General features: G+C 41.1%; 1 protein-coding gene and 1 long non-coding RNA gene across 4 annotated transcripts in view; one reads left to right on the top strand and one right to left on the bottom strand.

Annotated features, from left to right (window-relative positions):
- Positions 1 to 16,427, top strand: part of filip1l (filamin A interacting protein 1-like) — a 74,414-nt gene that overhangs the window by 39,898 nt on the left and 18,089 nt on the right. The window lies entirely within an intron of this gene.
- Positions 620 to 14,837, bottom strand: LOC117939187. Its single transcript, XR_004655541.1, has 2 exons — positions 14,798 to 14,837; positions 620 to 715 (listed from the first exon to the last, which is right to left on the bottom strand). It is a non-coding gene; the product is annotated as an uncharacterized LOC117939187 (long non-coding RNA).

Genomic DNA, 16,427 nt, shown 5'->3' with positions numbered 1-16,427 from the left:
TCTCTTGCTGACACACTGACCCGATAATCGGCCGCTGGACAGTCTGGCGAGGTCAGAGACATGTGACACCTTCATGCAATCAGTTGCCTTTTTCATTTTTGGGCGACAACACAGATTAGCGCCGCCAGCTGTTATGGCAACGTATTACGTCTCATAGCTTTGGTGTGTTCCGAGGCACTTTATTGACCAACTCGGGGTGACTGATCAGTCCAGCTGTCGGCCTTCTGGTTGGTGTGTCAGTGGCTTAAAAGGAAAACCTCTGAGCTAGATGGAAGGGGGCGTAAGTTAATGTTGGCAACTGACGCACAACCACATAGCGCACTGTGAAGTTATTTTATGAATGAAATAGACATTTTACATAGTTGAGGGACAATTCGGGGTGGGTTTTAAATTATTTATAATCCCACAATTCTCTCCATCTGTTGGAAGTCCGACCAAAGTTGACACATTGTCTTTCACTTTCCCTTTAAGCTTTTAGTTATTCGTGGTTTAATTCCCTTCTTTTCTGTGATGGTCCTGCCCCAGTATTGGTCATAACTACAACATATAGGCCTATAGAATGAAATTGCCCGCTTCCTTTAACCCGGCTCCGCTGGCATACGCTAACACAGGCTTTTTCGGTGTTACAAAGAAATCTGTAACCCATCAGAATGTGTTACTATAGTGCCGTCTACCTGCCGCGACTCATTCTGTGACTTAGCGGGAAAAATCGGACCTGGGCCTTACTAAAAACTATATAATATTAGCGTTCTTGACAGATGACAGAGCTTTAAATGACAGAACATTAAAAAGTTACATTTAGCCACTTTAACCTTAAAAGCTGTTGAACCTCACAACTGTATATATATATATATATATATATATATATATATATATATATATATATATATATATATATATATATATATATATATATATATATATATATATATATATATATATATATAAACTCACTGTGTTTGCAGAGTGAGTTATAGAAACAACTATTTTTCTCAGTCTAAGACCAATAGACCACATTTTCTTATTTAGTTGTAATTGATGGGTAGACAATTGACAAAGCTTTCAAACTAACAGTATGTAAGAAAATATAGTGTCAGAAAGCTTTCTCTTTAAGCAGAGCATGCAAAACACTTGCATGTTCAGATAAGTAAAGGTTTAATGATTTTAAAAGAAAATGAGAGTGTGAAACAAGTGAGTTAATAGCTTTGGATTTTGGATCTGATGTCTGTTTTGGAAAAATCCCAAACATGTGATTTTGGTGTGCCTTTGAGCAAAATTCAAAATTTGGAAGTTTGTGTTTGTGTTACAGGGGAGTTTTCTCATAGACAAAACATGAGGGTCAATTTTAATAAAGATGTAGAGAGAAGATGCAGAACAAACTCTGCACTGTGGATGTGCTGGTGCATGGAAAGTTGTTAAAGGCCGAAACATAAAACAAATACCACTCACATGAAAGCGTATTTTTATGTGAATACCCTTACCTTAAAGTGTGTGTGAGAGACTGTCAAAGTATTACTCAACCTACAATTGCAAACTAGGTGGTAATTAGGCCCAGAGAGTCGTCATTGCATGGCGTAATGTGATTACATCTCCCTGACAGAATGCAGCGATTAGACCTCACCGACCACAAAGACGCAAGACTCGCTGCTTCTACTTTTTCCAACTTAGAACAGGAGAAAACCCTAAAAATAGAACTTAAGTGCTGTTGTGTGAGAAAAGGAGACAAAATACATTTTCTGGTTCAGGTCTTTATTATTGCTTTTGTTAGGTAGGTGTGGATTAATTTGAAGGAGTCTGTCAAATCAGCTTCTCATTTTGAAGTTAGATGAGTGCAGAAGATGTCTTACCACCCTCATTTTCTGCATTCATTTTGTGGAAAAAGTTTTTTTTCTACCCAGTATTTATGTATTTTCTGTAAAGGTCTTATTTCAATCAAACAGGGACAATTAGAGGCATGAACAGAAAGAGCAGTGGATTTGTGAAAGCACAATGGCACCTGGCCGTGATTTTAAATACACAGGTAATATGTTTCAGTCAAATAGAGCCACGGTGTTCTTAGAGCATTTTGACAGCTTTGTTGTAACTTCCAAAAAAGCAGAAGCAACTGAATGGTCAACTGGACAGAGCTTGACAAATGATTCTGGTGACTGTGAATCTGCAGAGTGATGCATGAGCTAATCTTCTATTTGTGAAAGGAAATAGCACCGAGGGCGGAGGGCCGGGGGTCAAGGAGGAAAAATGCAGCTAACGTAGGGTTAAAATGACATTTCTATCGCCTGCTGTGAACCTTTGGTGGCCTCTGCCAGAGCTGGAGACAGCAAATAATGTCGAGACTCAAATTGCAACAGGCAGCCGAGAAAATCCAAAGAACGCCGTGTGAAGTTGACATTGTAGAGGATACATTTACCTAATCTCTCTGATTTACCTTCTTCTCACATTTGTTCTAGCAGACGCCTTCTTGAGTTACAGCTTGGCAAAACACGGCAAAGGGAAGCCATTTTACTCTCCTGTCCTGTCAGGCTGGAAGGAAGCGACAGCAAATTTTGCACATTACGTCCTCGTAGCTGGCAGCTGCAGCGTCTGAACAATGAGTCTGTGCCTGCGCTCCCGGCCAACTCGGTGTCGAGATAGTGAGTGAAATATGGAGGGAGGAAAGAGCATGCCTGGATCTGCCAACTCAAACGTCCCATTGTGATGGAACGGCCTATCTGGACGTAGCCGCGATGAATTGTACAAACAGGGAGAGGGAATTAATGTGATGACATTTCTGCTCTTTTCTTTTGAAAAAAGAGATGCTGTTGAGCCGTAGCAGGCCATTAACATGATAGAAATACAAGACAGTAACACAGGCATTTAGTGTTTTAAAATCACTTTGTTTTTCACATACTACATAGTTGTAAGCAGGACATTTATAGTTCTTTATTACTGCATTTGGGTAACAGGTAATGGATGATTGGTAAAAGTCTTCCCATAGTATTATCATATGCAATGATATGCAGCATGATTACACTACTTTCTTAAATGTGAAATAAATGTCATAAAAACATTATTTTACAGTATATGCTCAAATTCTTCAATCATTTATCTCTACCAGGGTTATAGCTGCGTTGCCTGGAATTCATCAACGGACAGGGAGAGCAAAGAAGCATTTATAGAAATTTAAATACTGTAATAAATACTTTATATTGCCAATCAGTAACTACATTACACTATGAAAACGTTGGCCTATAAAGCATGATTTATGGTTGTGCGGAGGCTCCACGCAGAGCTTTTGAGGTAGCCTACGTAAATGGCCTGAAGTTTATACTTACGCGCTGGTGTGCGCGTCAAGCCGGCATGTGTGTGTGTTTGGAGTGTGTGGTAGAGCGAGGGAGAAGTAGCAACTCTAGAGATAAAGTGAGAGAAACAAAGTGGCTCCCATGGGCTTTCTGACCAGAATATGAATCTGAATATCTGTAGCAGGAAAAGTTAACCCTCACCCAGATTTCATGTGTTTTATGAAGAAGTAGAACCAGGAGTCGGGGGAACGCTGCCAAGACACGACATGCGTCGCCTTGACGTGTTGTTACATTTTTCATACGTCACCACAGCGTCGATTTTACGTATAAATCATCATAAATCACGCTTAAGCCCTCCCTCTCATTTGTGGGCCTTTACACATCCTCCTCCCCCACCCCCACACCACTCATGTTGATGAATGACACCTTGCTGTGTAAGCAAGGCAGCAAATAATAGCGCCCTGTCAAGCGGTAGCACCCTAAGTGATTTGTGCCGCCATTGTTGCTTTCACCTTCCCGTGTCGGTTCCCATGTCGGTGCTTTTTCACCTCATCTTAAACTCAGCTGATAACTCCAGGGAACAACAACACAACCTTAATAAACAATACCACACAAAGTCAAACCATCACTGAAAAGTCTGTCTGTATGAAAACAAAGGGGATGGAGATAGAAATGAGTTTCTTAGCTGTAGAAGATATTGTTTGATACATAACTTGTCATCCATTAAACAAATGTTCTTGAGTCATTGTGTCTGCAGGAGTTTTATGGGATTTGTGTAAAAATTGAAAATTGCTCTTGTAACTTTCTCAGGTTGTCACCATGCACCTGATTTGGAGGGGGTAACTGTTAATTTGGTATTTTTATAGGAAGCAGGGTTTAATTTAGTTTTCCCTGACGAAGTTGGTCTGAAAAACAAAGGTGACTAGTGAAAAACAGTTTGCCAAGGGAGTATTCCTACAATATGCAGAGGAATTTAAAGGTGTAAAAAGTGAGATTTCCTTGTCTTTTTTACTGTAAAGCAAGTTGAGGTGCTACATAAATACTATGAAGGTATCAAAACGCTCAATCCACAGAGAAATGCACAGAGCCTGCATTCAGAAATGGTTCCTTCAAACGAGCAGTCAGGACTTCTGCAAGGTTGTGATCTCACAAAGATACTACTACATACATAGATACATATATATATGTATATATATAGATATACTTTCTTTATAGGTGGAAAGTGCTGTTACAGTGCTGTTACAGTCATTCCCCGGCAGCAATGATGGAGCAGAGACGCTGACAGCGTGGATGTGGCAGACCCAGGAATGCTGACCAATCAGAGCAGACTGAGTATTTTCAGTAGGGGTATTAAAGAGACAGGCGCTAAAACTGAGGGTTTCAGACATACAATGTGGTGGTGGTGGTGGGGGGGGGGGGGGGGGGGGGGGGGGGGGGGGGGGGGGGGGGGGTAAACATAGTCGATTAAAAAGCCGAAATTCCTGTATGAACCTGAAAACTACAATATGGGACCTGACATATATGTAACAAATAAAAGCAAGAGGAATATTGAGAAAGAAAGAGCAAGAAATGCCACAGTGCATCCTGGGCTTTGACAAGACTCTCAGACCAGCAGGAAACCAGAGCTACGGTTGGGTTTTAAATTCACCTCCGCCCAGATTGTAAGCATGGAGCTGGATATGATTGATTAGAAGGTTTTCCTGTAAGGTTATGAGACTGCAGAATAGCTGGCACTGGTCTGTTTCAGGGCTGACAAACGAGGGTAAACATTATCCTTTCAGACACACCTTTTCCCTCAATAGTAATGAATGTTTTTATAACTACTTTAAGGAAATGGTTAAAACTTAATCACTATGTACTGTATGTCCTGAGAAATATTTTCATAAAAGAATGAGGAAGCAATGTTTAACAGTTGACTCTTTTACAAGCCCACCAAGCCTCTGCAAAAACACGGCAGAAATGAATTTCTTTTTTTTTTTTTTCAAAAGACCTTTTATGACATGAGACAAGACCAGTGCCAAGCTAATGATTATGGGTTGTACTTATGACCCCAAATTGTTGAATACACTTTTTGAGCTGCAGTGTCATAACAGCAAAACAAACATCCCGCTTCCTCCACCCAAACCTCTGAACTGCACTGGTCCTAGACCAGCGGTCAATGTAATCCGAGCTCAAAACCTCAATTACACTATATTTTTTCCAGGGTCAAATCATGCAGTCAACTTAGTTTTGCTCCAAAATCTCCTATCCTGATGTGGTTTTGACCTGGTGAGAAGTTGCAGACTCAGTGGGCCGTGGACGGCTTGCAATGAGATCGATACCCTCGTAACACTAAAGGACACGGACGTCTGGTAGATTATTTTTTGATGGGGTTGCAGCAGGATTTAAGATTACTTGTGCACAACACCATAAAAGATGAGTCTGATGAAGTCACACTTTTGTCAAAGTCCAGGGGCTGATATCTCAGGACAAATGTTTTTGGGCTTGGAACTGAGAAAATCCTCCTGGCAGGGGCAGAGGTGGGGAAGGGGGGGTGGGTAGTATGACTAAACGGTGGAAAAATGGTTTAAAAGGGTCTATCCAGTTTCAGAAGCCTCTCATGGTTTAGTGGAGTGGAAGAAAGGGCAAGTATCCATGTCAGCAAGGAGACAAGTTAGGTTGGATTCTGTACACTTTCGAGGCTTCTGCAAAGAGCAAAGAGCCTGACGTTGAATGTTTTAAGCTTTATGTGTTCTGGTGTCTTTGGTCTTGTCGCCTGTATGAACACAGCTAGGTTCCTTTCAGAAAGACACCAGTATTTCGACTGGTTAGTTGTTACGACTAGAAAAGCGCTATATAAGAACAGTCCATTTACATTGATTTGGTTTGTATTTATTATCAGCCCATAGGTATTCCAGTGTCCCAGTGCTGAAGCAGAGAACATCTCCTCGTATCACCTTTAATGGGTTTAAAAGCATCCAATAATTTAAGTGTTCTTGTAAAGTTGGAGCCTGCCAAGGAGGGAGGTACAGTATCTGCGGTCTGGACAAAGAGCAAACACAAGAGAGAATAAATGCTATGCCTGGATCTCTCTAATTTAATGTAAGTATAGCATGAGCTCATTCCTAAGGCACACTGATTATTTTTTTTTCAAACAAAGAAAATCATGAGATCACATTTTGAGAAGCCGTATATTACAGCTAGTTTTGTGCTCAACCCAAGATATCATAAAAATCTGATTTAGCAGCTATTCTTTTGCTCTGTTTAGCCTCGGCATCGCGTCAGAAGGACTGCACGGCATCCAAATTTTGATATTACATTTTAAATGGAAGCCTTTCTCTTGCTAGATTAAATGCAGTTTTAAGGATCAAATGAAAAACTGATTTGGCATTTAATTGAGCCAAAAGACAAATACATTCTCAAAAACAGAGTCTTTTTTTTCCCATCAGGCTCCCCTAACTCAAGGGCTTTGGTGCCTTTGGGAGCCAAAATCTTGTGCAATTTTTAGAAGCACAATACAATAGTAATCCTTCCTTGTATAAATAGCTGTTTAAAAACATAATTAATATAAGTTTGAAGGTAGCTTGTATGAAAAGACGTTGCAGGTCAAACTTGTCCTCTATAAATCTCATGAAAAAGCTAAATAATTCAACTTTGAAAGTTGCAAAACACTTGATCGGATAACTATGTAAAAAAAACAAGAGGACAGAAGGGAATGTAAAGATCCGTGCAACTTCGCCAACAGATATTTTCACATCTTTTTAAAATATCTTGTTGAACCTCTCAAGGCTCTGCACCCAGCTAGAGCTAATTGCACCCTAAAAGAATCCTCATCAGTCCTCATCAACACTAGAAGTCAGTGGACAAAGCTAAACCTGTTAACCCTCAGAGCTAAAATGCCTTTCTGGAATCCGTCCAGATGTGAGCCATCTGTTGTGTTCAGTCACTGAGGTGAGACTAGTCGTGTCTATCCAGGCGGTGACATCAACCAGAATAGAGATGGGCTAAAATCCAACATGCAGGCCTTTCATTAATAACGCTGCTGATCCGAGCCTTTAAGGCAGCCCCTCGACATGCACTGAGGCTTCCCACCGGTGCACTTCATCAACATTATAAGTGTTTTCTGCCATGAGGAACCTAACGCAGCCCAGAGTCGCAAAAAGCACCAGGGCTGCACTTTACCACGGTATCCCTAACACGCTGCCTCCTGTACTTCCTTTAGAAGTTTCAGATTTTATGGACGGGCATGGCATTAAGTCACGGTTAAAGCAGCGACAAAAGTGAGCCGATCTGACCTGTTTGAACCAGTTTTAGGGTAAAATGTGACCTGAAGAACATATAGAAAATATATCCGTTTACCGGCTTCACTAAACATATGTGGAGGTGGAATTGTAAATGTGTGTGCTTTCCATTTATTAAGAAAGATACCAAAGCTATGCATTACAGAGAAAACCGCTAATAACTTGCCTAATAGCACATTCATTGCATCCATCAACAAGTAAATTCAATTAAATGTGACAACCCTCTCCTGACTGAGCAACCAACGGGAAACAAAATGATGACACATTGCCAAGAAAAACATGTCTCTCATAGGGATGACAATGCTGAGAAAACCAATACAGATGTTAGGATGACATGCACCATCCATGAGAAATTGAAGCAATGATGTGGCGGCTGAGCGTTACGAGCCTTAGTCTGCTTCTTCTCACTTTAATTCCGAGTCAGAGACAATTTCAGGCCAGTTGCCAAGTAACTGGGATAATAAAAAGCGGTATGCCTTGACAGGAAGTGAGCAGACAAAAGAAAGAGCTTGTGTCCAGGATCCCAAACCGCCACTCAGCCAAGGTCTCATCTCCTGTGAGCACTCTAGGTGGGGGAGTGATGTCACCCTAACGCACCCACAGACATATTTTACACAGATTACACACAGACCAATAGTCCATCACAGGTCTGGCTCGCTTAAGTAAATTCCAGCGTCACACCCCTCATCCCCAATCACTATCATTCACATTTCTCCAAGAACACAAAGAGGTAAGCAAGGAGGGGGGGAGGATCCGGGGTGAGCCAGCAGCTGGCTGGTTGTGATGGAACGGCTTGGAGAAAAGCAGGGAGGTTGGACGGGAGGGAGGAAAAGAAAGAATGAGAAGACTTCCTTAAACAAATTTAATGTAATTAGTGGATGCCTAGACAAATGTGCTCAGTTTTTATGTATTTCTTATTGAAAAAGTCCACCACCCAAAACTTAAAACATGTCGTTCAACCACAGGAGGCGTTGCACTCATACAGTATGAACTTTATGTAACATGGGTTATGTCATATGGGTTGTTGGGTAAGTCTTTCAGGAATGAGGGTTAGTGTCATGCAGCCAATAGTGTTGCGAGAACATTTTATTTGCTGTAATGTGATAGCGTTTCACCAGTAAATGTAATAGATCACCTGTCGTTTCTTTCTAATCGCTCTAATCCCCTCACATGTGAGCCATTATTATTGAAAAACGATGTGTGTCATCTGAGGTCTCGCTCTTCTCTGAGAGTCAACAGTACTGTGTTATGAGATAGTTTGGATGACCAATGAGGACATCTGGCGAGTTTTTCTCATGGGGTGTGTCCTCATGCAGAGAGACTGCGGTGGGCGTGGCACAGACAGAAAGGACCGATAGACTTAAGAGAAATTAAGAATAACTCCTTTCTTTTTCTTTTTTCTTTTTTAATTGAAGGAATTGCACAATACAGGTTAGATATGTCAAACAATACATTTCCCTTCAGTTTTTCACTCTTGGTTGTTGGCAGTGCGATTACACCACCACCAACAAAATTAATAAATAGTAAATAAATAATTACAAAATAAAAATATGATAAAAAATAATACCAAAAAAAAAGTACATTCTCACAGCAATGCAACAAAATGACCTTAAACATACTTACAAAACAAGTACATGAAGAATAACAATAAAAGGTCTCTCATACTTCAGGCAGTACTTTAAGATTCTCAAAATATGTCACCAAGGGTTGCAATTTTAAGGAAAATTTCTGGACTGAACCTTTCAATGTAAATTTGAGAATAACTCATTTGTAATACAATAGCACACAGGCATTTATACACTGTGCTAGACTGTACCACACCACAGAGTGGATGGGGTGTAGCTGCTGCGGTAGTTGGCCAATGACACGTCGCATTAAATCCAAGAACGCTTGTGGTACTTGGCTGCGAGAAAAAACACACAAGATAGTAATAAAAAACTAAAAAAATCTAGGTACAGAAAGGATCAAATGCAGGTAACGTTTGACTGGAAAAGTTTGGATACTACTTGGTACTGGGTTGTGTGTAGTACCAATACCCGGGCCTAATTTAGCAACAACACCTAATGTCTAAACTATTCCAAACTACCTCCCAGGTGAACTCTAAAGATTACTTACACCTCCGTAGCAGATCAAACTTATGTTGAACTGGTGCAACAGGCTACAAAACCATAAAGATGGGGAATGTTTTCCTCAGAAGGTGTTGGCACCAGAAAACGGGACACAATAACAAAACTAAATCGGCAGCTGACGTAAGAAACAAAAGTATTTTAAATCCCCGTTCTGTGCCAAGTCAAAGAATAAGAACTCCCCTGGGCCAGCTAAACACCCTACATAGGCATAATTTCACACACTGTTTTTTTTTTTTTACGCATAAAGCTCCCTCATACAGCATGATGAGGCTTACTTTTCCATGTCCAATTTGTAGCTCTGCAGCTCATCGACACTCTTCTCTGACTCAGACTGACCCTTGTGTGTATGACAGCCTTGGGAGCTGTCCCCTTAATCAGGGCCAGTGTTGAAATAGCAATGTGGTGACGACCCGATCAGTGGAGTGTATTTTGCAGAGGACTGAGCTTTTGGATTTTTATTTTTTTATTTTCCATTAATGCAGTTGTGAAAGTATGACTAGATTAGGAAACCCATTTCCTGTGTTTGAAGATGTTGGACAGTGTTTGTAGATAAGTCAGAGGATGAATAAATGAGGCGGATATCTGAGTAGGAGTAAGATACACAGGAGCACGGATGGCAGAAATTCAAAAGAAGTTTGTTCGCTCGCAAAAGTTATGAACACTAGTTGGAAAGAGTAGTTAAACGGAATACTATTTTTTACCTCAGAGTACTTCAATTACACTGTACTTAAATAAAATACTCCTGGAAACTTTACTCCATTGGATGGTGGTCACACTGCAATTTTTTCCAGCCTGAACCAGCATTTAGATATTTAAGCCCCCCCCACCCCCTTTAATCACAGCCTCACCACTCAAGACTTTGAAGTCTTTAACTGAGTAAATCCAACCTTTGTTTTTGTGCAGGCTTAGAGGCTGATTAGGACCGAGGTAAGGCTGTGTACGTTCATGATATCAACGGAAAAACACAGCTTTTATAGCTCCAAATAGTACAGTTAACAGGTAGTTCTACAGATCTAAAATGGCAGGGAACATTTCAGGCTTTAGGACTTGACGAGTTGAGAAAGCTCCTTGAAATCGGATTAGACAGCCGCTCTTGTTCGCCTCCGCAGAGTCTTTGAGATCAATGCTAATCCATCAGGAAAGCATCAAAGAGTCTCTGGAGGCAGATCCGCCCTGCTCACCTGACAGCTGGACACATTACTGCGTGTGTGTGTGTGTGTGTGTGTGCGTATCACTTCCCTTCTTCCTGTGAATTTGCTGCCAGGTTACAAGATTGTCATTGTTAGAGTTGGGTGCGAAGCCTAATGGAATCACCAACGTGTACTTGTGGAGGTTTAATAGCTTTAGCGTCTGGCTCTGAAATTACTGTAATAGATGCTGTGGGGTAGTGATTCTCAACCAGGGGTACTTGAACTCCAGGGGGTACTTAAGTAGTCTTCAGGGGGGAATGATTAGATCTCAGCTAATTTGGAAACATGAAAATTGTGATTCAATAAAATAAAAATACATCCACATGTTAGTGTGATGCTGATCTTTAGTGTATTTATTGTAGCAGTAACTAGTAACCCTCCAGTGTTATATAAATATCCAGTTACTTTGAAAATTAACACATTAGGAAAATAACGGGGGTGGGGGGTCCAATATCATAGATAAGTCTAAATCATATCAAATGTCTAAAGAGTGAAGGAAAGTCTGAAAGAATATGAAACAAATAGTAGTCTCTCTTACCGCGATACTGAGGTCCTGTCTGAAATAAATGTCTTTTGTTTAATATTTTGCAAAGGAAATGGGAAAAAATATGAGGAAATGTCAAGGGCTGAGACTGATGGAGTGTCTTTGCAGACTCTGTGTGCTAGAAATGATGTTCATGTAGTACTAAAGATACGCTAGATATGCAAATTACCATTTCCAATTGGTCTTGGTTCTGTTTCCTTCAAAACGAATTTGTAAATGCAAATTAGATGTGCGCTATATTCAATTTAAATTCAATTTTGCTTATACAGCGCCAAATCACAACAACAGTATCTCACTTTGCTTTTCATAAAAGAGCAGGTCTACTCTGGGACGGTATTTATAGAAACCCAACAGTTCCATCCAAGAGCAAGAGAAAATCTTCCTTTTAAGAGGCAGAAACCTCGAGCAGAACCATGGCTCAGGGTGGGCGGTCACCTGCCTCGACCGGTTGGGGGGGCCGCAGTCAATCTATGATGCTTTATGTACAGCCAGCCGATGCTTAAGATCTTGCCATACTGTACTGTACATGGTGGCTGATCCACCACGTCTTTCCACACAGCGGTCGGAACATCCTCCTAAAGTGTATGCGATTTACATCGAAGTCCAGAGTGCTGGAGGGTTAATGGTTATCAGCTGTACCAATTGAAGGCAGCAGACACACGCCCGCCCTGTCGACTGCACACAAACAAACATACACACACACACATACTCTCACTTTCTCACTACATGTGGGATCCTTTGTTAGGCAATAGCTGTTGTTAGTTTGTAAATTACAGCCTGTCTACCTGCAGAAAGATTGATTCCTGCATAAAAATCTTAAATCACTCCGTGGTGGGATGACATGTTGTTTTTGCTGTGCCTCCGTCATAACAGAACAGTTTGTCTTAATGATTCAACTTGTGTAAACAAGGGTGTACTGGCATTCTTCTAGCAGATTGCACACATTTCTATAGGTTTAATAAACAAACAGAACAAATGACAAAGACCGGGAGTGTAAGTCAACGACGAGAAATGCTCTGTGGGTGTCTTGAGGTTGCATGAGACTGCAAAATCCCAGTTATGTAACAGTGACAGTGAGTAATGGAGACAGGTACCGACGTTCAGACTCAACAGAAAAGATTTCTTTCTGTCAGAAAATAGAAGTTGCTGCCCAAAAAAGTCTGAACGTCAAGTTAAACATCAGCAGCAGCTCGGCCGAAGACAAGAATCTGAAATAGAACAATCTTTTTTTTTACTGGTAGAAGGAAGCAAGCATGGCTTTATTGCTACAAACCTCCCCCAGGGTTACAGCTGGCAGAAAGAGGGGGTGAGAGGTTAAGCCCCCCCCACCCACCACCCTTACATTTCATTAGAGAAACTGACACAAACATACATGCTTGCACACACACCTTGTTCACAGACTCATGCATGAAAATTAGACCAAATCCTGGAGACAATACAAGAACAAAAAGAGAGAATGCAGGTTAAAGAGGGAGAACACAGATGAATCATGTCGACGTCTGACAGGCAATAACAACTTTTTGGACTCTGCAACATGTCATCGCAACAACGAACAAATAGGTCTTCAGCTAGCCGTTGGCCGCGAAAAATCTGATTTTTTGTCCCTAAAAGGCCATCAAACGTCCGCATGAGGGTTTTTTAGACTGGCAATCAAAATCAGAAACAAGAAAAAAACAGAGGTGGTGGACAAAGACGGAGCAAGACTGTGAAGGAGAGAGAGAAAAAGGGTAAAAAAGGATAAAAGAACAACAAGCAGATATAGGAATGTGGAGACAAAGTCCTGGGTGGATAAAAAGAGAGAGAGAGAGAGAGAAGGAATTCCAGCGAGAGATAGAGACAGGCCAAGCAAAGGGGAAAAGGGAAGGAGACATATGGATTTTATCACAAGGCGATGATGTCATGTATGTATGTCAGGTAATCAGCCCCTGGGCTGCATGCGTGTGTCAGACGGCGCTGAGTGTACGGGGCGAGACCGGGCCTCGCCGCGTACACCAAACCAAACTAAAATCACACTCAGCGGAGACGGTGAGTGTGTGGCTTTGTCTCAGACTTTGTCTGGTTCTGTTGCCGCTTATCTCACACGTACTGCTACAGGGCAAAAAAAAAAAGAAGAAGAAGAAAAAAAAAGTAGAAAAAGTGTGTCACACAGGCATGCATTTGCTCCTGTAGCTCTAACAGAGGTAGGATATATATTGCTTCCATCTGGTTTGGTCGTTAATGGTTTATCAGATTCATGCTAGATATCAGGTACCAGCCAGCCAGCGCGCACGCACACACACACACACACACGCAGGTGTCTTTCTGCATGCAAGGCTTTAATACAGTCATGTGTCAGTTTACTTTTCGTCACGTTTGCTCGGAGGCTGTTTCAGTAACAGAAGTCAGGATATCTCATGTCACGTGTTCACTCACATAACCTTCAAAGTAGAAGCCAAGTCTCTGAGGTGTAAGTGGGCATCAGACCCAATATAGTCCCTTGTATTTGTGTCAACATGTTGCTGCAGGTACAGGCCTGTTTTAAACCTTCTGCTGCACAGGTTTAGACATATAACAGTTTGAGTTATACGTCAAGTTTGCGTTGAAATGTAGCGCTAATCCTAACCAAATCTTCTGAAAATCGACAAAAGAAAAATTAAATGGATATTTCATGGATCCAGGACATTGTGCATCCTGACAAAGTTCCCTTGGCCTTTAGAATTACCTACCCCCCCCCCCCCTCACATCATCTCATACCCTTACTCATACCATACATAGAGATTGTCATGGTGTTATTCCAGTTAGCCTAATAGCAGGTTTGATTTGCATTGAGAAATGATCTAATGGAAAGTTCCCCATACCAATCTCTATGTATGGTGCATGGTATGTGATGATGTGGGGGGGGGGGAAGAACATTTATTTATTTACAATGTATTAATCATTCACAAAGAAAATTGGTGTCCTTAAAAGGTTGAGTTAAGTTCGAGTAAGAGAATACATCCCAGATCCATTGTAAGGGACGTTTTACACAGGTATACAGGGACAAGAAAGCAGGCCACGTAGAAAGCAATGTAAAGTTATTTTATGAATAAAATAGACGTATTACATACCTGATGGGCTAATTTGGGGTCGTTTTGGGATTATTTACAATCCCGTAATTGTCTCTGTTGAAATCTATTGAAAGCCTAAATGAAGTTGACTCGGTTTCGCTCATCTAACTACCAAAGTAAAACTAAAATACAATTGGGCCTACATAAAGAAATCTCCCGCTACCGTATACATAGCTAGACACAATGACACAGGCGTTAACGTTGTTACACCAAAATCTGTGACCCATCACAATGTGTAGCTTAGTCTACCTGTGGTAAATAATTTTGTGACTTTGCAGGAAAAATCCGACCGAGGCAAAGGCACTAATAAAAAACTACATATAATAAAAACTATAAAGAAACAGAGTTTTTTTTAATGTTAGGCTCAATTGCTGTTACAGGTCATGTATGATCATCAGATAAAAAACGACATGTTAAAAGTTACATATAGGCACTTTAAGTGTGTATCAGTTTTTGGCACTTTGTCTTTATTGGACAGTGACAGTGTAGATACAGAGAGATGTCTCGAGTCAGAAGCAAACTGGAAACGTTGCAATTTTTTACAGAATGGTAGGCATGTTAACCACTCGGCCACAAAGACGCCCTGAGGCTGCATTTTTAACACAGTAATAACGTTGGTCAGAACTCAGTCCTGGAGAGCAGGTCCCAGACCAGTTTCTCCCATCACAAGTGGTTCGCTGCTTCATTTGGCAGATCCATCCTTTCTTTTATCATGTAAGTCAAGTTTTGTAATCTTTACACTCTTGGAATTTTCAGGAAATTTCAGCTCAGAAGAACATGGCGGTGTGGGGAAATGCCGAAAAAAAAAAACATGCCTTATGGTTTAACGACTGCCTTGCCAAACCGCACACACTGCTCTTGCAAACCGAATGCCAAAACCTCTACATTCTTTCGTGTGTTGTCAGCATGATCGTCACACAGAGGTTACACAATGCATCTTTATCTCCCTACTATTTGTCATTTGGCAGAGGCTTGTCACAGCAAACATGTTTGTGTGGCCTGCTGTTCTGTTTGATCCCCGACATCTGTTTCAAGTATACAGTCCTCAGGCCCCGAACATGTCCAGATACAGAAATAGAATCTAATTTTGGATGACCAAATTGTTTGTTCCAAGAACAAACTGTTTTCTGCAAGGAAAAGGGAGAGAACACAAAAGTGAAATACATCATAGTTTAGAGCTGGAGCTCAGCCAGCAGTGGTTGGGCTATGTGACACTGAAATATTGGGTTTTAAATTGCCTGAAATCAATCCTGCTTGACCCAAGAGTGCACTACAGTTCCCCAACTCCCATGGCCTTGTGGCAAAGGATTATAATGCTACTTTAAAGACTTGAGAGGGCTTCAGGGGAAACTTATTCCCAGCATTTGACTTGTCATACTTTCACGGGCACTGGTTTCTTTGAGAAGCGAGAAAGAGGCGATACTTCTGTCTCAGCAGGGAGCTCGACCATGTCGTTCTGGTTGGGCTCCCAGCCCCTCCAGCCTCTGATCCCCTGGCCTTTAGCTGTCAACAACACATGCGACAATTAACATAAGGTGCTTAAAGAAAGTTCTACCCCATCACCGTGTTCTGTGTATTAACCCTCATGTTGTCCTTGGGTGAAATTGACCTGTTTTCCTATATCAGTGTTCTTTTAAATTCCCCAAAATAACATGATTGATTCCTCACAACGCTCTTTGGCAAATACACATCTCTACTTTCATTCATTTTGGGGTTTTTTATTCAATTTCATAGCATTTAAAAAAAAAACTTTGAAGTGGTTTTGAAATAGTATTGAGTAAAAGTTCACATATTCCAGTCTGTGATTATCCATCAGCACTCATCAAGTAAAGAGTGGGAAAGATTAACCGCGTAGCAAACTGTTAGCCAGATACAGTGTAAGTTAGTTAGCTAGCTAGCAGGCGTTAGCCAACCTGTCAG

The sequence above is a fragment of the Etheostoma cragini genome, chromosome 24, assembly GCF_013103735.1.
Source record: "Etheostoma cragini isolate CJK2018 chromosome 24, CSU_Ecrag_1.0, whole genome shotgun sequence".
NCBI classification, from domain to species: domain Eukaryota; kingdom Metazoa; phylum Chordata; class Actinopteri; order Perciformes; family Percidae; genus Etheostoma; species Etheostoma cragini.
Note: the sequence above shows the minus strand (reverse complement) of the source record. Positions and strands in the feature narration are given on the sequence as shown.